The sequence below is a fragment of the Myotis brandtii genome, unplaced genomic scaffold (genome assembly GCF_000412655.1).
Source record: "Myotis brandtii unplaced genomic scaffold, ASM41265v1 scaffold547, whole genome shotgun sequence".
In the NCBI taxonomy this organism is placed as follows: domain Eukaryota; kingdom Metazoa; phylum Chordata; class Mammalia; order Chiroptera; family Vespertilionidae; genus Myotis; species Myotis brandtii.
The window spans coordinates 1,561,158-1,583,815 of NW_005370024.1; the positions used below are offsets into that span (position 1 = coordinate 1,561,158).

The following is a 22,658-nucleotide window of genomic DNA, read 5'->3' on the forward strand; positions in this document are numbered from 1 at the left end:
GCGAGGCTGGCGGTGGCGCTGAGCGCACCTACCACAGTCCCCGCGCGGGGCACCGCCCATTCTCCTCCCCTCGTCCTCCCGGTCCAGCTAGTGCAACTGCGAGCGCACTCGGAAGTAATTTGACAGTCTTTGTAAGAGAATTTTAAAGAATTCATCATTTTAATATCATTTTACCTGTTTCCTTATTTAGAGAGCCATGTTGTATTTAATAATCACATACACATGTAATATAGTTTTATCTTTATCTTTGTCAGTCTTAAATACTAAAAATCAGTGATTGATTTTTTTAACATGCATCTGCATTTCACTAAGTATATTTTAAATGTAATATTAAATGCATATGTATATTTCTGTTTCTGCCCTGTAATGATTTTAACAATTCTTTTTTTTTTCCTTTTATTTTTTTTAATTAAATCTTTATTGTTCTGAGTGACCCTGGTTACAAGCCAACTCTTTTGAAATAAATTATAATAAAGTATAGTTTAAGAAAGAGAACAAAGTTAGATACAGAACTTTTCAACTCTAAGACTTCACATGACTTTGCCAGCACTTCTTTACTTCAAGTTACCACTTCTTTTACTAACAAGATTACACAAAGAGGTTTTTACAAAATATTTGATTAGCAAATATTTTTTTATATGGCTCAGTCCAACACATAGACTTGAGCTACATGAAGCTACATAAAGGAACCACATACAAAGTACATAAAAGCCATACACTGGGAAACTCGCTGGGTCCCTAGTCCCCGTCCAGTGCAGTTCCTCGTGGTCTCCCATCGATAACCACCTTTAACTAGTTTCCTGCTTATCCTTCCAGTCCTTCTGTAAATATAAGCAAATGTGAATACATGTACTTATTTCCCTCCATCCCACCTTCACTATTCTCTGCATTTATACCTGTTAATTTACACATATTCCATCCCCACCCTACCTGCACTTCTACCCAGCTGACTACAAGTTCAGGGATTTCCACAACTACCCACCCTCTTCCACAGGGATGATCATTCTTTTTTTTTCTTTTTCTTTTTTAATTAATTGAAGAGAGGAAAAGAGGGAGAGAGATTGAAACAGCAATGATGAGAGAGAATCATTGATCAGTTGCCTCCTGCACACCCCCTACCGGGGATTGAGCCTGCAACCCAGGCATGTGCCCTGACTGGGTATTGAACCCATGACCTCCTGGTTCATCATGGTTCATAGGTTGACACTCAACCACTGAACCACACCGGCTGGGTGACAGGAGTGATAAATCTTTAGAATGATGGACTATTCAAGAGAGTGCTATACTTACTATTATAATCTATAATAATAAAAGCGTAATATGCTAACTAGACTGGACAGCCGAACGACCTTCCAAATGTCATTCTGGATGAAGCTGCGGCAGTGGGGGCCGATGCAGAGGCAGTTAGGGGCGATCAGGCAGGCAGGCAAGTGGTTAGGGGTGATCAGGCAGGCAGGCGAGCTGTTAGGAGCCAGCAGTCCCGGATTGTGAGAGGGATGTCCAACTGCCAGTTTAGGCCCAACTCTGGCAGTCAGACATACCCCAAAGGGTCCCAGATTGCGAGAGGATGCAGGCCGGGCTAAGGGGGACCCCCCTCCCCCCCCCACGTGCAGAATTTCGTGCACTGGGCCTCTAGTTTTATTATAAAGAGTACAACTGAGAAACAGTCAAATGGAAGAGATACATAAAGCAAGTATAGGGGACAAGGAGTGCAGATCTGGGTGTGCCACCCTCTCAGCACCTTGGTGTATTCACCATCTTGGAAGCCTCTTGAGCCTGATTGTTTAGGGTTTTTTATGAGATGTCATTGAGCTGGCATGATTGATTAAATCACCGGCTATTTGAACTCAAATCTCTAGTCCCTCTCCCCTTTCTGGGAATCAGTGGATGGGCCTGAAAGTCCCTGCCTATAATCACCTCGCTGGTTTTTCTGGTGACCACCCTGTATCTGGAGGCTGTATAGGACCTCCCAACCATGCCAAGACTCAGCCCTAGTGGAAAGGAACTCATGAATAATAGAAGACGCTGCTATCAGGAAATTCCAAGGGTTCAGGAGTTATGTAACAGGAAACAGACAATGATTAAATATATTTTTATTATACCACAAAAGTAATAAAATTAACACACATACCTAATATCTAATTATCAGACTCTACTTGTTCCTGTCTGGTGGAAAAAGAATGGAATATTTTTCTCATGTTAATTGTATTTTCTTGATAACTAAGAGTTGAATATCTTCATGTTTCTTGTTCCTACATCAATAAAATGCCTTCTATATCTTTGTGCACTTTTCTGTTGCGCTATTTGTTGTTGTTTTTTTTTCTTACAGATGGATAAGAATTAAATGAAAGTAAGATGTATCTGTTAATGAACTGTCCTCTTTTATATCTCATTTAAGAAATTCTTCCCAGTTTTCAGAGTAAAAAATATATTCTCGTATTTTTAATGAGTGTTTTACTTTATTTAACAATAAATATGTGCATGATCCTGAACCTGTCAGATGTGAAAATAAAGTGTAGTTAAGCATAGGAAATGGTTTTTGTCCCAAACACTAAAAAAAAAAATTCCTTTCAAAGCAATTCAATAAAAACCAAACTAATGAGCCTTTTAAGAAATCATTTCTAATTTGGAATAGGGGTTTTGGATATCTTGGAAAAAAGCTGTACTGTGAGTTGACAATTGTTGAATCTGATTGGGTATATTAATTTTATAGGTTTTGGTGGTTTATTTTGTTAATACATGCAGATTACATCACTTGGATAATTGGGCCTATAGTGACTACTTTCGTGTGTATGTGTGTGTTAAGATTTTGTACTTAGAATTCCATTTGTTCAACAGGAGTGGTGATATATCAGGTAACATACAAAAAATTAATAGATTGGAAAGTCAAACTTTTTTTATTTACTATTATGAAAATTTTTGCACTGCCTGGGTAGCTCAGTTGGTTAGAGTGTCATCCTGATACACCAAGGTTTCAGGGTTCAAGCCCCAGTCAGGGCACATACAAGGATCAACCAACAAATGCATAAATAAGTAGAACAACAAATCAATGTTTCTCTCTCTCTCTAAAATCACAGGGAAAGAATTTCAACATAGAGAATAGTAAAATGAACCCAACAACCTAACACCTAGCTTTAAGCATTAATAATATTTGGCCAAATTTTCTATTCCTTTATCCCCTCCCTTCCCACCACAAAAAACATTTCACGCACACCTCCCCCGCCCCGCCCAAACACACACCCCACTTCCTACCAGAATTGTTTTAAAGAATCTTGATCATCATATTTCATTTAATAACTAGTATTTGGATTTTTAAATTTTTTTCAAAAAAATGATTTTTCACACTTGGTTCTTTGAATTAGGATCTATACTGTGTCTATACATTTCATTTGGTTGATTTTTTTGGTATCTCCTTTAATATATAACAGACTCTCCCTTTAAAAGTGGATGACTAAGTTAAAGTTTGACTTTTTTGTGGGGGAGACAAAAAAATAGTTCTTATATGGTAGTTTATAAACGCTACTACATACATATCAGGAGGTGAAAGGCTTCAATAATATTTTGAAATGGTGTCCTGATACATATGAGTTAAGAATTATAAAGCAATAATATTATTCCCGTAAGCTATATTCCTCTGTAGTCTTATCACCTCCAACCTCCCTGTTTTTTTGTTTGTTTTGTTTTTTTTAATATATTTTATTGATTTTTTACAGAAAGGAAGTGAGAGGGATAGAGAGTTAGAAACATCGATGAGAGAGAAACATCAATCAGCTGCCTCCTGCACACTCCCCACTGGGTATGTGCCCGCAACCAAGGTACATGCCCTTGGCCGGAATTGAACCTGGGACCCTTGAGTCCGCAGGCCGATGCTCTATCCACTGAGCCAAACCGGTTAGGGCCAACCTCCCTGTTTTTACAGATGGGCAAAATAAGGCCCAGAGAGTTAAATATCTGCCAAAGGCCAAAGCAGCTAATTTAATGGAAGGTAGGGCTCTTCTTCACCTTAAACTACTTTTAAAAATTTGCCTCACTTGCATATGCCATAATCTGAAGGTATTTGTGCATCCAAAAAGAAGAGGCAGTCAGGATGGCATTTCTGCCTGTCCAGCTAGCTTTTGTGACTGAGAAGGTAAAACATTGTACATTGTAAACTTTCAACACCCTTTGAGTAGTCCTGTGTTTTGCATTGCCAGTGTGATAGCTAAGACTTGAGTTTGGAAGTCAGAGAGAGAGGCCTTAGGTAGGACTAAGCCTGAAGCCTGGTAAATCCAGGAATGGAAGAATGCAAAGAAATCTTTATAGGCTACAATAGTAGTCAGTTATTTAGTCCTAAATAATTTTTATTTGTGGTATTTGTTCACCTCATTTATTTTTATACTGGTATGCTTTTTCCCATTTTAGTCCCTGCTTGTCTTATAAATAACCGAGTTAATGTTAATTTGAATAAAATAAATTATGTAACAAAATATAGATAGTGAACACTAGAGGGAAGTTACATTCCTCTACTGATTACATAACTGAGCAGATGCTGTAAAATCAGTGATGCGAAAAAGTCATCTGCAGCCTGGTTACACTTCACTGAAATATCTCAGAGTTGTTTTATCTGATGTATAAACGTAGTCTGTAGTGGTAGGCTCACTGCTTTCTTTTTCAGTGACTCCCACTGCACTGATAGGAATTTGCAAAACCAACGATTGTCAGCATATGACAAATTATCTTTTTAAAAAAAACCTTTTTAAAAAATATACTTTTTATTGATTTTAAAGAGGAGGGGGAGAGAGATAGAAACATCAATGATGAGAGAGAATCATTGATCAGTTGCCTCCTGCATGCCCCCTACTGGGGATAGAACCTGCATGTGCCCTCACCTGGAATCCAACGGTGACCTCCTGGTTCATAGGTTGACACTCAACCTCTGAGTCATGCCAGCCAGGCTATGACAAATTATTTTAAAAGCCTTTATCTTGATCATTTTCTAACAATAGAAATGAGTTGGCCAATGGGAGAAGGGAAAGATTTATGACTGAAGTAAAAATTTCATGAAACTTTACCTTTGAAAGAAGAAGAAAGTGATCACATACAATTTTACTAATACTTAAATGCAACATGGAGAAATAATCCCAACTAAACACAATATAAATAACAATTGAGGAATATTTAATGTGATTAGTGTGCTTTCTGTTCATAAGTTTATTCCAGTCTAGGGCAATTCTCACGTATTTGATACAATAGTAACTGTTTCCTTTGTTTTTAATTGGATTAAATATTAAAAGTACTAGTAATTAGTGCTGCATTCTTCTTTGTAATGGGAAGTTTTATTTCATCCAAAAGAATCATAAATTTAATGTCTCATGGTCATTCCTTATTGTTTACGGAAAGTAAGCTATAATTCATATTCCTAATTACCAAGTGTAACTCAACTTTTGATTCAGAGTTTTAGAAAGCAAATGAATCTCTTGATATTTTTCTTTGAATGCATCAATTAATTTTTCTGGGACATAATGGTTAAACATTTGAGACAGCCCAGAAACAATTAAAAAATAGACAAAATATATAAAACAATGTTTTTAAGGACACTGAAATTAAAAATGTGAACCCTAGCCACACAGTATTGATTATAGACCTCTTAACCAGGACGTCATGCTTTGATTCCAGGTCAAGGCCCATGCCTGGATTGCAGGGTCGATCTCCAGCATGGGGTGTGCAGGAGGCAGCTGATCCATGATGTTTGTGAGTTCTGATTGTTCCAACTTACTGCCTAGAGAGTGTTTCCAGGTCATACCACAAGGAGCAGGAACACTGGTGAGTCTGGTGGGATCCCTGATTTGATGATGACAGTCTGGTGAAACCACGGTGGCTAGCGTTGGCAGCAAGAGCGCTACAGAAGAGAGAGCTGCACAGAGGACTCTAAAAATCTGGAAAGAATCTCCCTTAATTTTTCCTTGAGTTTTCAGGTGAGTACTGATCAATGAGTGCAGGTGAGGAAATTATCTGAGGTCAAAAGTATTAGAAGTAATAGAGTCTAGCTCAGAGAGGGCTGGGGATAATGGCTGTTCCCACAGACATACTGGAAAACATTATTTACAACATTAGGTAGAGTACATAGGAGGATCTTGCCTCAGTTGTTGGGAATAATTAGACCTAGGCTGAGCACTGTTCTATCTTACCTGTTTTTAAAGCAAAACCTGAAAGCATAAAATTGTTTCCAAGTAACTAGCCCAGAACAGAGATTTATAGGAAAACAAAAATAGCTAGTACCCAGAAGGGTAAAATTCTCAATGTCTGGCATCCAAAGTTTACCAAAAATGCAAATAAGTAGGAAAAGGACTCATTATGAGGAGACAACTGAAACTAGAATAGGCACATATTATAACTATTCCATATGTTTAAAAAGTTAAGTAGAACATAGAAGACAGACATCAAACTCTAGGGATGAAAACTATAATGTGTGAAATATAGAATGCCATGGGATTAATGGCAGGTTTGACATTGCAGGAGGGAGGGCTCGTCAAGGGTATCGTAAGGCTTAGGGATAGTGGCACTATCTTGATTCAGATGAGTTTCTTGTGTTTGCCTTTGTCAAACATCAAATCCTACATTTAAAATATGTGTAGTTCATTGTATGTCATTTATATTCCATAAAGCTTTTATAAAAGTTTATATAAAAAAGTGAGATGTAACAATCTTTCATTTTATTTCTTTCAAAATGTCTTAATGTTCTCTTCCATATGTTGCGACCATTTGGAGAGCATGTAAATAGCTAGGGTGATTATTGCCATGACAGTAATGCCTTTTGGAACTTCTGGATATGTTTGATGTTGAAATAAATCCCTGTAGTTGTAAAAGTGGTTCATCAGGAATGCTGAAGATATTAATTAAATATGTGATGTTATTAATTAGATATTGTCTTTGGAAATGTTTGCCCAAATAATAATTGCTTTTCAACTAGAAAAAATATAGTTGACCAAGTATTAGTTTTTGTTTTTCTTTTAAATTTTTTAAAAATCTATTTTTATTGAGTTCAGAGAGAAGAAGGGAGAGGGAAAGATATATATATATATATATATCTCAATGATGACAGAGAATCATTGATTGGCTGCCTCCTGCACATCCCATATTGGGGATGGAGCCTGCAACCGGGTCATGTGCCTTGACAGGGAATTGAACCGTGATCTCCTGGTTCATAGGTTGATGCTCAACCACTGAGTTACACCGGCTGGGCAAGTATTGTTGAATACTTATTAAAAATAACTTTTCACTGTGTTTTTCAATACCTCAGTGAAAGCAGTGAAATGTGTTTGGCAGACTTGTTATATTTTATGTTAGTTGATAATTATTAGATTCAAGTACATGGCAGTATTCAGTATACCATTGTCTCTAGTCTTGTATTTGTTTGAAATTTTCCATCATAAAGCATTTTTACAATTAATATTCCCCAGCAATATAGAATCTACTGTAAATAGTATATCTAATTCAGTTTTGTGTGAAGTTATGTTTAAACAACATAACATAACATATACTACCTGATCTTGCTACACATACCCAACAAACTGAAAGTGTTATTCAGCTTGTTCTCATCAGATTGGCTTTTGATATATCTATAGACTTGTGCTAAGTATTGCTTCTAAATGTTCTGCAATAGTGAACAAACAATGTACTGTGCTGTCACTCGGTACAGCTTTTAATTAATTAGCCGAGACTTAAATTTATACACACCATATCTAAACATGCTGGAAGAAAAATATGTGAGTCGTTTTCTCTTCTGTTTCACAATATGCCAAATGAAAAGATAGAAATGAAAATTTCCTAGCCAATTTCTGTTTTATTTATCAGGAATTAACAGTGGCCACAGTTGTGGCAGCAGGCACAGTCCTTGCTCAGAGTAAGCTACTCCGGCATTTTCTATTAAAAAATTTGCCGGTTTCCATCCAGGATTAGCTTGTGACCTGCTGTTTACAAAAGCACTATACTATGCCATTTGATTTGTAATTAGAGGCAATGTGAGATTTTGTTTAGTCTCATTTGAACGTCATGATGAGTCTTTCTAGATCTACATGTCAAATAGGAGTGTACTACTACTTAGCTTGTAACTCATAAAGACATATGTTGTTTAATATGTGTTAGAACTTCCATTTTAATCAATATTGAATACTTATACAAATATGCCAACTGTTGTGCTAAGAACTTTTACATACGTTTTCTTATAGATTGCCATAAAGGTGAAAGAGCTTGCCCATGGTCATGGAGATTTTTAGGGAAGGAATCAAAGAATGGAACCTACGTACAGTAACATAAAGTGCCTTTGCACTATACCATGATTCAGATCATTAAGAGTGGGATGTGCCTGGCCAGTGTGGCTCAGTTGGTTGAATGTCGTCCCTGCATCAAGAGGTTGCAGGTAAGATTCCCAGTGAGGGCACATGCCGGCTTGTGGGCTGGATCCCCAATAGGGGTGTGCAGGAGGCAGCTGATTGATGTTTCTTGGTCATCGATGTTTCTCTCTATCCTCTCTTCCTCTTTCTGAAATTTTTATGATTAATAGTTGCAATTTATAATAGTACTAGTATGGTTTATAAGGTTCACATTAAACTAGAAAGTATTCAACATCTATTAATTTATTTTTTAAAACATATTTTTTATTTATTTTGAGAGAGAGAGGAAGGGAGAGGGAGAGAGAGAAACATTGATCAGCTGCCTCCTACTGGGGATCGAGCCCGCAACCCAGGCATGTGCTCTGACTGGGAATCGAATTGGCAACCTCCCAGTGCATGGGATAAGGCTCAACCAACTGAGCCACATCTGTGAGGGCTCTAGTAATTTCTTCTGAAATGAAGCTTATTTACTTCCTGAACTGATACAATACCAATGCTTAAAACATTAATTTACTTAGCAATTGGATGAATTCTCTCCATGAATACCACATTACCCTATAGGCTGAGTTTCATCAAAACAGAAACAAACATGTATTACAAATTTGAAAAGTCAAATCAGCCTAAAAGGTTTGCATTACATAAAAAAGATAACTAAATGGTGTGGTGTGTGTGTGTGTGTGTGTGTGTGTGTGTGTGTGTTAAAGATGTGTCAATAATATATCAGAGAGACAGGCCAGATGCCATACCAGATCCTATCTTGGGTTCTCGGGGTTCTCGCTTCCAAGATGACTAAGAAAAGACAGAACAACGGTTGTGCCAAAAAAAAAAAAAAAGGGCTGTGGCCATGTACAGCATGTTCACTACAGCAGCTGTGCCCGATGTGCACCCAAGGACAAGGCCATTAAGAAGCTGGTCATTCAAAACATAGGAGAGACTGTAGCCCTTAGAGATATTTCCCAAGTGTCTTCTACGCCTATGTGCTTCCCAAGCTGTATGTGAAACTCCACTGCTATGTGAACTGTGCCATTCACAGCAAGGTGGTCAGGAATCGTTCTTGGGAAGCAGGAAGGACTAAACACCCTCACCCTGATTTAGACCTTCAGGGGCTTCCCCACGACCTCCACCAGAGCCCATGTCAGGAGCTAAGTCCTTAAGGACTGAGAAAAGTTCTCCAGAAAAAAAAAATAGAAATTGCACTTAAAAAAACAACAACAAATGTGTCAATAGAGCTTGAGGCAATTTGCCTGCATTGACCGTAAGGAAAGTGACTCAACTTCCTCTTGCTTCATTCCAAGGGTGTGGCATATGGCCTTGAACAGTTCCCTGTGACCCAGATTCTTTGGAAGGCTCCTTTAGAGAACACAGGTGTGTGGAACTAGTCTTCAGGGTCCTAGCAACATTTAAATCCATCTCAACTGAGAGCCCATGGGTGTGGGGTGGTTTTATTTATTTTTTCTTCTTCAAATGTCAGGATTTCTGTATAGTTTTGAACTGAGGGCCAGGTAGTCTCATTCTAAGTTTGTCTTCCTTTCCTCGGGTAAACTTTAGCTCTGCTCAAGTGGCATAAAGTGCTATTTTTTTATTACATGTTTAAAACCATTTTATTAAGGCTCCAGTGTACACAAAGCTCCAAGTAGGCAGTGGAGTTGGTGAGGGGAGCAGGAGGAGGAGACAAATAGCTGGAGTGTATACCTGGGTACTACCTCTGGGCACTCTGGAGTTCAGATCATTTTAGATGCATCTGATAACCTTGTAGCATGGGCCATAAAAGTTTTACCTGATTTACTGAGGTAGCTTACAAAGACAGGTCATCCTGAGGGGAAGAGGAATGAGCTGGACCAGCACGAAAACCATGGTTGGAAGGAAGGCGGGATTCTGAACATGATGGTATGGCTGTACCTCACCTTTGCCCTGGCTCACACCCCTGAGAGCATATCCGCTGCTACAGGACTTAAGTGAATACATTTGGAAGCTACTTCCTAGGGCACATGAGGCTGCAACAACTCTCCTTTGAGACTCCTTAACATGTCACAAAGAAGAAAGCCATTCTTCACTACCTTTGCACCTAAGCTCATGATCTGAAAATACAGGACCAGAGGAGGAATGGAAGAGACCCAGTGGCTCACTTGTCACCAGGAGTAGCAGCATAGTTATAATGAATTTGTAACTGAGCACGTGAGAAACACCCCTGGGGACTCCCAAGTGCTTCATAGTAATGCTTGGGAAGACGTGCTGATGCCTCAGGTTCTGCGCTTGCTGGTGGACCAATCATTAAGGTTCACACATTAATGCTATTGTGACCTCATTTGTATCTGGGGGTTGGTGGGACCTGGAGAAATATGGGTTCTATAAAGATTAACCAAGCAGTGTCCCTACTTTCCAAAAGGGTCCATGTTAGTGAGGAAAAGGACATGTTCATATCAATGAAAAGAAAATGCAACACATTCATTGTGAGCTGAGGTATTGCACTAGTTGCCTCATTGAATGACACATAAGAGTGTTTGGGTCCCATTCTTGAGGAATCGGGGCACCATTAAATGTGTTTTTTTGTTTGTTAACCCTCACCTGAGGATATTTTTTCCCATTGATTTTTAGAGAGTGGAAGGGAGGGGAAGAGACAGAGAGAGAGAAACATCAATGTGAAAGAGACACATAAATTGGTTGCCTTCTGCACACACCACAACCAGGGCCAGGGATTGAGCCTGCAACTGAGATACATGCCCTTGACCTGGAATCAAACCCGGGACCCTTCAGTGCACAAGCCGATGCTCTATCCACTGAGCCAAACTGACCACAGCCCATTAAATGTTTGTAACTAAAGGAGAGTCATTTATCAGATCTATGTTTTAGGAACATGTCTGACATGTTTAGTTAGTCTGGTAGAGGATTGAAGGAGAAGTTAAAATCAGGGAGACCAAGCAGGAGTCAAATAGGGCCTAAACTGGGTCGACGAGCAGTGAAGAGGGGGTGGACTAGAGGTACTTAAGAGGACTGTGTATCTTATTAAATATTGAAGTGATGGAGAGCAAAAGCTTTTTAAAATAACTCCAAAATCTCTAGAGGCAATATCGTGTCCACTAGAAGATATAGACTCTGGGGGTGGCCTGCCTAGATTGGAATCTTGGCTCTGTTATTCACGGGATAGCCTATCTTCTCCTTCTCAGTTTTTTTTCATCTGTAAAGTAGGGATGATGATCATATCTACACTTCATACAGTTTTTCTGTGAATAGATATAACTTAGTACCAAAAAGTGCTTAGAACAGTGTCTTGTACTCAAGTTTGTTTGCTATCATTGTTCCGTCGAGGGTAACTCGATGGACAGTGATAAAAATCAGGTGAGGATACAGCCTTGGCAAACTCAGTGGGCCAAGAAAACAGTGAACTGACTTTTAGAAACACTGAATCTGGAGTTTCTGACACACGGTAGTCACACAGAGTTTGCTAAATAATAATAGAAATGGGCAGGTTCTTTTTAAAAGCACTTTGATCACCTTCCAGGCACTGTCATAAACTCCTTCCCTGTATCATCTCATTTAACCTTCATATAACACTGCCAGATAGGTAGTACTATTTCCATTTCACAGTTTCTTTAGCCGAATAGTGAACAGGTTTGTGGCTTAACAATACTGACAAAGGCTTCATTCCTACCTAGAAGGTGAACAAAGTTCTGATTTACTCTGCTGGTGGAAAGTGAGAAAGTAGGCCAGCTGGAATTTGAACCCAGATAATAAAGTGCTTTGAAACCTCTGTCCCCTAATATCTCTTAATACCATATCTGTAAGATATGGTACCCTATTTTATAGTGCTTGACATTTAATAATAACAATACTATCACTTATTGAATGGCTACTGTGTGCCAGACATTATACATATTTTATCTTCAGTCTTCACAAAAACCCATCAAGGTATCATAATCAATATTTTACAGCAGTGGAAACCAAGGCTCAGAGATGTTCAAGAACTTCCCCATAGTAGCATGATTACTAAGCAGCAGAGAGAGATTTTAGTACAGGTCTGTTTATTTGCAAAGTCTATACACTTTCTACAGTAATCTAGCTTCCAAATTTAGCTGTATTACATTTAGTGTATTGCATCATTGTGTTTTATAAATGATACCATGAGTTTCATGAATCCTACAGTCAACTTACCAAGTTAGTAACCAGAATAGTATTTGTCAAATATTAGTTACATATGAATCATGAGACCTTGCCCCAAGTGAAGGGTGAGTAATGAAATTTCCAAGGGTGAGTCTCAGAAAGCAGCTTATCTTCAAAAGGACCTGATGTGACATTTATCGGCTTCCCTGCGGACCATTTTTGAAGGGATGGGGCTAGTTCAGGTACCCTGGGCCTCTGCACTCTCTGGTTGAAGTCACTGCATTTCCATTGGCAGGCCATAGTTTATTGCTTCTTGATGATTATTTCTGATCTATCATTAATGTAGCTGAGAGAAGCACTTAGCTAAGAACCTTGAAGTAGTGTATCCCCTGCCTCCTGTTTGCCTGCATCCTGTTTCCCACTCTGCAGCCCTTTGCATGGATGGAGCTCCTAGCAAGGCTACCTGGTAGGACAGGTGTTTAGTGGAAAGTCAAGTGTGATAGACATACAGGAGGGAGAGAGCATTGCAGGGCAGTGAAAACAAGATATCCGACTTCAAATCCTGCTTGAGCTTCTTGGAGCTTTGGTTCATTCATCTGTGAAACCGGGTTGACAGCACCTGCTTCACAATGTTGTGAGGTAATGCATGTAGTTAGTCTTCGAGCTGCAGTCATTGAAGGCTATCATCAATGCATAATCCACCCTTCCATTCAGAGGAAGATCACAGAAGTATTTTGCTGCATGTAAAAGTAGGCATAGCATTTCTTAGGAATGTTCCATTAGAGACTGGCAAGATTAAACATGTGTAAATATGTAATTCCCTATGAATAAGAACACTTCTTTTATTTCAACCGACCCTAAACTCCAATTGGACGTTTCCATTCGGTACATATTTCACAACCATCTCATTCACTGCTCATCCTGCAGACTAGATCAACATGACTAACTTTTCCCCTCAATGGGCTAGACAGCTAACTTTTCCCTCAATGGGCTATACCTGAGCTAGACAGACTCAGCTAAGACACTCCAGAATTCCTGGTCCCCAGGAACTGTGAAACAGTGAACGCTTTAAGACACTACGTTTTTGGGTGATTTGTTATTCAACACTAGATACATTATGGCATGAGAAGAAGAAGGAAAAAACAGCAACCCTTTTCTTTTAGCCAGTGACATTTTGTGTTTCCTGTCACATAACAGCCAAATCTAACTCCGAGACCCTCCCTTCTCCAGTTAAGGTGAGAATTAACCTAACACACACACACACACACACACACACACACACACACACACACAAACACAACACACACACACACACACACACAACAAAACAACCAACAAACCAGTTTTTAAGGAGCCGTGTGTAGGTTCCAGAAACTGAGAACCAGAGGAGACCAGAGAGAGAATCTTGCCCAATCTCCTCATTTCCCAGTGAAAATGTGAAAGCTAATACTTAAGAGCTTTCTATGCCAGGCTCTACTATGTTCCACAAAACATGTAATTCTCAGGACATCCTGTGAGGTAGACATTCACTGACTCATTTTATAGATGAGTAAGCCAGGTCAACACTCCAACCACTTTCCTTTACTGTCTCTCTACTGTTACAGAATACTTTTCAAGCAGTTCCATTAGAAGCATATGTCAATGTTTTAATACAATCTTGTACATGAGGGAAACGACCTGTAGTATCCAAATAATCACCATGGTAGAGACATTTGAGGAAGAGTGAGTGAATCAAATCACAGTTAAATAGTTACACAAAGAAAATAATGGTTGGTTGAAGGGCAAGTAGCCCTTGATGGCCTTATCTAGATGGTTGGTGACTGATTTCCCATAATAGGTAAGCTCTTGCCTGGGACAGTCCTGTTTACATGTGTTGTAGGTTAGTTAACATGTATTAATTATCACTCTGAAAGGCCCCCTGACCTCACCTAGTGCACAAGTGAGGAAACAAACTCCAGAATGTGCAAGAGATTTGCCCATGGCCCCTTGGGTAGGTGGTAGTGGCAGAGGTAGAATTAGAACTCGGGTCAATGTTTTCTGTAACCAGGCTGTTCCCCGATCCTGTTCCCTCCCAAAAATGCTATTGGTCAATTAATGGGAATCAAAGGTGTGCAAGACACTCCTATTTCTTTCTGCCTACAAAGCTCTCAGCATTTAAAAATTTTCTGGGAGTAACCTTATAGAACCAGGGATGTTTTTTGTACTGTGTTTTGGGTTTCTGAGGGTGCTTTTTTGTTTTGTTTGTTTAATGTCAGGGGTTGGGAGGAAGGAAACAGAGCTGATACTTCCCTGAACACTGCTTTTCCCTTTCTGTAGGCAGGAATTAAGCAACCACCTGCCAGATTTCATCACTGTAGTGAATGCAAACTGGCACTTTACAGGAAGCTTATCGCTCATTTCTGTTCCAACTTGTGAAAGTTTTCCTTGATACATGGTGTGAACAGCTCAGGCAAGTTGCCTTGGGAATAGCCACCTTCCCCGCAGGCCACATACACTGACACTGTACCATCTCGTTCCATGCAAGACAGCCCATAATAGAGCCTTTGATGGGAAGTCAGAAGTTGGTACAGACTTGGCAATATTTATTAAAAACAAGATAAGCGACACAGTGGCATGTTTAGGAAGTAAAAGGCTTTCTTCTGTTTGGAAGTTTTGCACAGAAACATTATGAAGCACTTGGCACATTATAACTCCATATTTGTATTGAAGTAAACTATGGTCTTAGCATTATCTAAACTACTTCTCTTCAAAAGGTAATCTAAGGAATGGGACTATGTATTTGGACACAAATGTAGCTTGTGGTGTGACCTATATTCTTCCCAGTCACCTTTGACTGCAGCTCAACAGTTAGTAGCACATATTAGGTATATAGTTTGTTGATAAAAATTAATGACACAGAATTGTTTTTCAGTGTAGGGTTAAGTACCTGTTCTAGGCTGAGAAAGACAGATTTTATCTCTCTGATTTTCCATTAACTAGCTCTAGACCTTGGACAAATCAATAACTCTGTCCAAACATCATTTCACTTTTTGCCAAGTGAGAAAAGTAGAACCTTCCACATACAGTAATTGTGAGGCTTACACACGATACTCCACGTAAAGCATTTATAGTGCCTGGTGCATGGCAAGACCTTTAATACATTATAATTATTATGTTCTTCTCTCTACTTCTACCCGTATCCTTTTTCTTTCCTTTTTTCCTCTCCCCACTCTGTTTTTCCTCATCTTCTTATTTCTGTCCTATCTGTTCCTTTTTCTTTTATGCCTCTTCCTTGCCTTGGCTCTTCCGTTATCCTCTGCCTTTGCACATGTCCAAGCATTTCTTCTTTTTCTGTGTGAGGCATCAATGAGCCACCTGTAGGGGCAAGAGCTTCACACCTTGCAAAAAGGCACAGTAAATAGCACCTGCACTCCAATCTGATGACCTATCCTGTTAGTCACAAATGGGAAGCATGTGCTCCAAAAATGCAACCTTGAATTCTAGGAAGGGGCACTGAGACTCGTTGTGAATACAGGGGGACACTGAGCCGGGAAATGCCCAATGTGATAGATACCCCTCCCCCAACTTTCTAGCAACTATGTGGACTTTTAAAAGAGCTGGTGGCAACCTTGGCAGGCGAGGGAGGCCCAGCCACGATGAAGGGTCCTGTCTGTGTCATGTAGGAAGTGCCCCAGGAGCTTGGTGGTCTCAGGAACAGAACTCAGCTAGAACTTGCTGGAATGGCCTCCTAGTGACAAGCTGAGAAAGTGCCATGCCAGAAGGATGGGGCCATGTGGCAGGAGACGAAGGCAAAGGCCTCTAGGCACAGGTACAAGAAGCGTCCTAGGACTCTCTTTAGATGCCTGTGAGGTAGAATGGCCTCCACAGGACTGGAGAGAGTACCTGTGTTACAGATCTTATGGTGGTTAATGTCAATAAAACTGAAATCTTTTTTTTTTTAGTTAGAACCTTTCTTTTTTCTTCCTTTTTTTTTTTTAAATCCTCACCTGAGGATATTTTTTCCATTGATTTTTAGAGAGAGTGGAAGAGAGGGGGAAAGACAGAGAGAAATATCAATGTGAGAGAAACACATCGATTGGTTGTCTCCCGCACGTGCCCTGACCAGGGCCTGGGCCTGGGAGGAGCCTGCGACCAAAATACAAGCCTTTGACCTGAATCAAACCCAGGACCCTTTGGTCCACAGGCCAACACTCTATCCACTGAGCCAAACCAGCTAGGGCTAGAATCTTTCTTTTTTATTTTTTATTTATTTAACCAGCTAGGGCTAGAATCTTTCTTTTTTTAAAAAATAATATATTTTTATTGATTTCAAAGAGGAATAGAGAGGGGGAGAGATAGAAACATTAATGGCGAGAGAGAAACATTGATGGGCTGCCTCCTGCACCATCCCCTACCAGGGATCCAGCCTTGATTGGGAATTGAACCGTAACCTCCTGGTTCATAGGTCAACGCTCAACCACTGAGCTACACCGGCTGGGCATAACACTGAAATCTTAAAAAAATAATTTTGTTTTTCAACTACAGAATTTTGGGAAAATTTTTGTTAAAAATTTGAGAAAAACATAGCTCTCCCTGTCCCCAAATCAGCCACAGTCTCACCACCAAGGATAGCCATTGTCAACATTTTGATATACTTCCTGTTAACCTCTTTTAGATGTATTTATCGAATATGGTTGTCATGAGATTGTTTGTAATATATTCATTTCTGCATTTCTGACATTAAAAGTAAAATATGCTCATTTAAAACATTGGAAAGAAGAGAAAAATAGCACCCAAAGGAGACTCGTTAAGACTTCATTTCCAGTGTTATGCATTTTTGTAAACGTGGATTATACTGTAGGAACAATTTTGATCCCACTTTTTTCAGTTTTCATTCTATCATACCCATTTCCCCGATGTGATTAAAAACACCGTACCTACCGGCAAGATGCTCCCGGTCCCAAGGAGAAGGTGGATGCGGACCAAACGGCACTGTAAACAGAAAAGCCAGAGGCAAAGCAGACGCACAATACAGGTTAGAATAAAATTTGGGGATAAATATAAAATGGTTCTACCTGCAATTAGCACTGTTTCTACTGATCACATATAATCAAACGTCTTTCTTTAATAGCATTTTTAAAGATTTAGAAATTATTGACCAAATTTTTTAAAAAATGCATTCTTCTTATCAATGAATTTTTATAACTGTAAGAGCATGAAGTGAACATAGCAAAATACTAAAACTGTACCAAAAGGCACATATTTAAAAGACATTTAACTGCTTTACATCCTAGAACCCTGCTCACAAGTTTCTGCTGTTATTCTAGAAATGTATCTATTTTTTAAAAACACAAATGAAAGAATATTAATATTCTCTACATTGTTTTTTTTTAACTTAGCGAATATTGGTTTCACAGGGATCATAGATTTATCTTAGGCTTTTTAACAAGCCTATTTGTTATTGAATGAATGTGCTACAATTGCTATAATTTATTTATCTAATATCTGGTATCCTCTTGATTTGTTCCCAAAAAGTTGTTTCCAATATTTTTGTTCATGTTGTGAAAGGTTTTGTTATATTTTCACTATTTCAGTGAAAAAAAGAAGTAAGGATTTGGGGCAAACTGCAGGCAAACTACATATTTCAGATTCTAGGTTCATTTGCATATAAAATAAAGGGAAATGGAAAAAAAAAGTAACATCTGGCATTTCATTTTAACTCAGTGCCTATCTTTTATTTTAATAATGCCATCATCCTTATTCAAAGCTTTCTTGTTAATGCTGTAACAGTTGTTGATTGGCTCCTTTGACTGACTGGGAGGATTAACTCTGGTAGGAGTTAGGAATGGAATTCCAGCTGTTTTACAATAGCAACATTCTTTCATTGCTTGTTTTCACAACTAACCCCCTGTTGGGGAAAGTGCTGAGTCACACACTCAAATAAACAAGAGTTAAATGTCTTGGAGTTGACTTTCCCTGACCAGTACCTTTTCCACTGCCCTCAAGCTAGGATTCAAAAACACTAAAGAAGTGACCCAGTGTCATATTTTTAGGTCACAAGGGAATGATTTGGCATCTTTTGTTTTCCTGGTAGCATGCAGTTTTTCAGAGAGAATGAGAAAGAAGAAACCACATGTCCTCCAAACACTCACTATACAGTGCAGATTTTCACTGCCCCGTTTATATGCTTTATCCAGTCTCCTTGGTCAGTTAGAATTTCTTTGCTGTCCTATACCAGAAGGAATCCTAGGGAGGTGATTAAACCAACAACCTTGGCCTCAATAAGAGTTCCTGATCTGCTGTAGTTGCAATAACCTATAATAATGATGCTAAATTGATCAATGTCTTCTTTCTGGGGCTAAAGTTTAATGTAAATCAATCATTTGTCTGGATATATCAGGTTATTAATTGCTACATTACTCAGCATATGGAAGTGATGTTAACAGCTTCTTTCAAAGGGAAGAATGACCCACAGGACTTATCATTAATTACTTTAGTATTATTTTTTCATTTTGTCATCTTATACTAATTCCCTGAAATGGACAGAGTCCAAAGTGGCTGTTTTTATTGTTTAGCTGACTACACAACTTCAAATTCTGGGTTACAATGAAACTGTGTTCATGGATTTTTTGGTTGTTCAATGCCTATTTCATGTGCCTGGTTCTAGGGGATACACAGACAAACAGCACAGACACAGACAGGCACTGGGAAATAAAACATGGTGTATTAAAAGTTAGTTGGCCCTGGCCAGTGTGGCTCAGTTGGTTGGGCATCATCCCATGTACTGAAAGGTTGCTGGTTTGATTCCTGGTCAGGGCACATGCCTGGGTTGCAGGCTCAATCTCAGGTAGGGAGAGTACAGGAGGCAGCTGACGATGTCTTGCTCTGAAATTGACATCTCTCTCTCCCTTCCTCTTTCTCTAAAAATCAATAAAATAAAGTAAAAATAAATAATGAGAGCTGACAGACAGTACTTACTATGTCCCAGGTACTAGTATAAGCAGTTCAAATATATGCATTCTCTTCATCCTCACAACAATCCTATAAGGTAAGTATTTGTCTTAGTCAGCTCAGACTGCTATAATAAAAATGCTATAGAGTGGGGAGCTCATAAACAACTGAAATTTATTTCTTATAGTTCTGGATGTTTGAAGTCCAAGATCAGGATGCCAGCATGGTGAGGGCCCTCTTCAGGGTTAGTCCATAGCAATTATTTTATGCATGAGGAACCTGAGGCCCAGAGGAGTCATGTAGCTTACCGAAGGTCATACAAGCAGTATCTGGCAAAACCAGAATATTTATCAAACCCCTATGGCAGCGGTTCTCAACCTGTGGGTCGTGACCCCTTTGGTGGTTGAACGACCCTTTCACAGGGGTCGCCTAAGACCATCCTGCATATCAGATATTTACATTACGATTCATAACAGTAGCAACATTACAGTTATGAAGTAGCAACGAAAATAATTTTATGGTTGGGTTACAACATGAGGAACTGTATTTAAAAGGTCAGAAGGTTGAGAACCACTGCTTATGGTGTCATGGAACTGTGATGGGTAATAGGCATATAAGAGGTGAACAGAACATGTCTGGTTCTTGCCCTTCTCAAGTTTATGGTCATTGTCAACCGAACACATAGTCACACTTGAATATAGTGATTCCATTTTATTTTTTCACTCTTTACTCACCATTAAGCAAGTAACATAACCCTTCCCAGGTTCTCAGCCTTTCCTGTCCCCCCCCCACGCCCCCCCGACTTTGTGTGTGTGTGTGTGTGTGTGTGTGTGTGTATGTGTGTACATTGGTCCTCCAGCTAACCAGTGGAGAGTTGATCAGGGTAAATGTGAGGCAGGATAGTAAGAAGCTAGAAAAATTCCTTGGCAAGTAAAATGGGGAAACAGACAGCTGAACACACTGTCCGAACAATTTACAGCCAGATACAGAAGGTCACGTCCCTAGAGATAACATCTAGGCCTCAGTTATATTTCAGCTCCAGGCCCAGAAAAGCAGCAAAACCAGGTGGACCATGCCAGGACTTGCTGCAATGACGCTGACCAATCAGTAGAGACCACAACCCTTAAAGGGCACATCGGGAAAACTGATGAATATTCTGCTAAAACCCTCTTGAGACCTCCCCTAGGATTCCCACTCCCCTGCAAAAGAGAGATAAAAGCCCTCAAGACAAAGGGCTCGAACCTTTCCCCTCCCCCCTCATCTTCTCCCACAAGCATGCATCTCTCTTTTTTTAAATTTTCTTTATTGATTAAGGTATTACATATGTGTCCTTATGCTTCCCCTTCCCTCCCCCACCCCCCAAGCGGCATCTCTTAAACTTTAAGGGACCCCATGAGACTTGCAACTAGGAGAGCAATGGGCAGTGGCAGCTGGTACCTAGCTAACCCCCTAAACCTGCCCCCAAAGTTCCTTTTCTCTGACTTCCCAGGGAGCTAAAGCAGCCCCTCCTCTGCTCATTTCTTTGCTGTAACATTTCTAGACAAAGCAGCCCCACTAGTCGCTCTCCTGTTGCTTCTTCTATCCTACACCCTTCCTTGTTTCACTGTCCCCAGCTTTAATAAACTTCCTCTCAACATCACCAGGACTCGTGTTGTGAAATTTTCCTGCAGGAAGTCAAGAACCCACACACTACCAGCAGCACTAGGCAGACCTTGTCTGGGCCAGGTCCCCTTTCAGGTAAGAAATGGTGCCCATAAACTGGGCTCCCTGGTCTGGAGGGCTGGGGTAGGGACCAGGTGACCTGTGGGAGACAGACATAGATGTTTCTTTTGGCAATGTGGGCGAGAATGGGTCATATGCTAACCTGACTAGCTCAGGGAAGGCTGCATGAAAGGCTTGCAAACTCAGAGACCTAAAGTAAACCCAAAGGATAGTCTGAAATGAAAACCATTTAAAACTAAAAGCAGTTTATGGTGGGTAGTTATGTCCCAGGCCGGTATCTTCCCTGACAAAGGTCAATCTTTACCTTAACTGAGCCTATTGTCATTTTGCATCTACACTAGCGTATTTTTGGAATGTGGGAGTAATTTCCCTTTTCTCCGGACCCCTCAAAGCACAGGCACTACTCTTGCAGAGACCACAAATCCCCTCATTGTTAATTGTTGACTGTTAAGTATCCTGCACCCACCTAAGTAAAAGAAGTATGTGCCTGTCATTTCACTTTTTATCCAATCCCAGAGGTTTCCCGGCTTTGCTTTCTTCCACCTCCCTAATCTATGGCCAATGGGTTTCATGTAACCCACTTCCATCTCCTCTTTTGATTGCACTGCATAAAACAGGTGCAAACCTGCCATCCTCCAGCATTATCTCAATCTGTTGATATTCTACTTTCCAGCATTTGTCCACAGTTTAACTCAAATAAACTCACAGAACTTCTTCACAGATTTGAATGTTTCTTAGGTTGACAACAGTGATCTCCTTAAGGCTCCTTTCTTTCTGGGCTGCTGTTTAAAGTGGACATGCCTCAAGGTTCTCAACCGCACTACTCTTCTGTGACTATACGTACGTCCCCCACCGCCCAAGGCCTCCCTGACATCCCTGACCTGCCATTCCAGTGCTTGAGGGGCCTCTCCACCTCCTCGATGCCCTGAAATGTCCCCCTTCTTGGAGCCTCCAGAATTCCAAGGCCCGTCCCTCCCTCCTGCCCCAGAGGAGATGGTAGGAGATGCCCAGCGAGCGTCTTGATCCCTGCCCTGCCCCCAGACCCAGGCGCCTGCCCTGAGCTGCCTGCTGGGGTCACTGGGGTCTGTGACCAGCCGCTGGGAGGTCAGTCCTGGCTGGTGGAGACACACAAAGGGGAATGGCAGGAGGCAAAGGGCGGCTCAGGAGGGCTGGGCCACACACAGCACAGTCGCCCTGGCACACAGGAGGGCTGGGCCACGCACAGCACAGTCGCCCTGGCACACGGGCATCAGGGACCAGGCGGGCAGGCAGCGCTCCCTGTCCTGCGGCGACCATTGTGCATGGCTGCCTTGGGCTCAAGGTCTGGTGGGCGTATGGGTCAGAGATGCGCCGAGAGCGCCCCTAGAACGACACCCCGTCTCCACAGATAATGCGTTTTACGTTGCAAAACAAACAAGAATAAGCCTGGGTTCCTCTGCGCGACACGCGAAGAGGGTAAGGAACGCACAGAGCGAAGGAGGGAGGTGGAAGCTCAGGCTGCGCCAGGAGCCGGGTCACGTGGGCGGCGGGGGGGGA

The 22,658-nt window shown here is 40.5% G+C and overlaps 1 protein-coding gene across 2 annotated transcripts in view; it reads left to right on the top strand.

Moving 5' to 3' along the window:
• Positions 1–2,665: 2,665 nt before the first annotated feature.
• The window catches only part of FBXL5 (F-box and leucine-rich repeat protein 5), a 52,391-nt gene continuing 32,398 nt past the window's right edge, over positions 2,666–22,658 (top strand). Inside the window, exons 1-2 of one of the 2 annotated variants that reach the window (XM_014549318.1) lie at positions 2,666–2,671; positions 9,406–9,409. The gene's annotated coding sequence lies outside the window, so the exon portion shown is untranslated. Of the gene's footprint in view, positions 2,672–9,405; positions 9,410–22,326; positions 22,578–22,658 lie in introns of those variants that run through there. The other variant, XM_014549316.1, reaches the window with a different exon arrangement.